Source organism: Orycteropus afer, unplaced genomic scaffold, assembly GCF_000298275.1.
Source record: "Orycteropus afer afer isolate SDZICR_OR568_19922 unplaced genomic scaffold, OryAfe1.0 scaffold00183, whole genome shotgun sequence".
In the NCBI taxonomy this organism is placed as follows: domain Eukaryota; kingdom Metazoa; phylum Chordata; class Mammalia; order Tubulidentata; family Orycteropodidae; genus Orycteropus; species Orycteropus afer.
Genome location: NW_006921770.1, coordinates 2,141,205 through 2,143,123, shown reverse-complemented (window position 1 = coordinate 2,143,123; position 1,919 = coordinate 2,141,205). Strand labels below are relative to the sequence as shown.

General features: G+C 44.3%; 1 protein-coding gene across 1 annotated transcript in view; it reads left to right on the top strand.

Annotated features, from left to right (window-relative positions):
* Positions 1–1,919, top strand: part of DAB1 (DAB adaptor protein 1) — a 433,463-nt gene that overhangs the window by 163,628 nt on the left and 267,916 nt on the right. The window lies entirely within an intron of this gene.

The window sequence follows — 1,919 nt, the reverse complement described above, 5'->3', positions numbered from 1 at the left end:
TGTATCTACCTGAGGTAAATGTTCAACTCATATGCCTGTCTTTTGTTTGGCTGGAAACCACAGGTGTGGGTTCAATTCCAGACCTGAAGGGCAGCTAGGGACCATAGTCTCAGTTGCACCACCAGACTCTATCGGACCAGCAAACCTGGTCCCCCCCTCCTTTTTTTTTCTCCAAATGATTTTGAGTTTTGTTCCACATTGTTCTCCCTCTCTATCAATGATCTTCTACATAGATCCCCTTCCAAGATCTATGGTAGGCAGGCACCATCTAGTTCAACTGGTCTCATAGTCATATAGGCTGCAGATCTAGTGGTGTACCAGTCGCTGGGACTAAATGTTTCCATGAATTTTGGTTTTCTTCATTCTTCTTTGCTCTGGATGAGAAGAGACCCATCGTTGCATCTAGATGGCAGCTTGCTAGCTTTTAAGATCTCAGTCGCTACTCACCAAAGTAGGAGGTGGAACAATGTTTGTATAGTGTGTTATGCCAATTGAGCTTGATGTCCCCTGCGACTATGGTCCCAAGCCCAACTACTCGGTCCCTCTGGGTAGCTGGCTGTGACCAAGCAGTGACCACAACCTTGCCCCTTGTCAGCTTTACTATACACCTGGGAATTCTGATCGTTCACTTAAACTTATAGAACCATTGTCTGCCAACCCTATACATGTTCTTGAATACACTCCCCATTTCATAGACATACCTAATTGTTCAGCCTGTCCACCCATCTATCCCTCTTGTGGACTTTTAAAAATTTTCTTCAGCTTCAACTTGAACTTCCCTGTAAGCATTTGATGATCTATATACACTTAAGACAGTGAAGTCATTGGAGTCCCCCAGTCAGCAATATAGCACATCACCCCTGGACACCCTCAACAGGGAGACAAACTTTGAACTGCATGTTGTTCTGCCTTGTCATCCTCCCCTTTGGATGATCTCTGAGTGGTAGGTCTACATTCCTTCATGTATTTAATATTTTTATTGTAATTTATTGAATTTGGCCATTTAAGGTTGGTGAAAGTGGGTTGAACTGTTCCCCACTGGGGGAAAGTTCTTTAGAAGAAGACAGAGTAGGCTCAGGAGCTAATGTATACTCCTGCAATTCACCCAGAAAAAAATCCTACAGCTTTTTCTTGATAACAAATAGGGCAGTTCTACAGGACTGGATCTTGAAAACCTAGATTCTTACCTTGTTTCTGTATTTTACTATCTGTGTGCCCTTGACCTCGTTACTTCTCCTCTCTGTACTTCAGTTTCCTCATTTATAGACTGTGATTTATAAAGCCACATTGGGAGGATTGAATGAGACCATCTTTCTGGGATGGTTAAAGCTGGCGTTAACGTCTTCCCTAATTTCCTTTCTTGTGAACTCTCTTTTCTCCTGTCTAAAACACACGAAAAACAAACTCCCTGCCATCGAGTCGATTCCAACTCATATCGACCGCCTTTGGTTTCTGAGGTGGTAAATCTTTACTGAAGTAGACCGCCCAGTCTTTGTTCCACAGAGTGGCTGGTGAGTTTGAACCACCAGCCTTCTGGTTAGCAGTCAAATGCCTTAGGCACTACACCACCAGAGCTCCTTCCTATCTAAAAGAGTGGTTCTGAAAGTGTGCTCCCAAGAACAGCAGCAGCAGCAGCAGCAGCCTCACCTAGGAAATGCAAATTTTGAGACCCTCAAGCCAGATCTACTGACTGGATCTGTAGGGGTGTACAAGTCCTGCAGTAATCCTGAAACTTGCTAAAGTTTGAGAACCAGTGTTGTAAAAAAGCCTCCCTTTGAGGGGTCTGTTCCTGTTTCCAGCTAGTGTTTGGGATGAATACTGATGTGAACACTGTCTTTCCTGGTAACACCAAGTTCTGTACATCCGTAGCATCAGCTGGCGTGCACTCCAGGATATCCTGTAGGATCCCTTGGGCCATA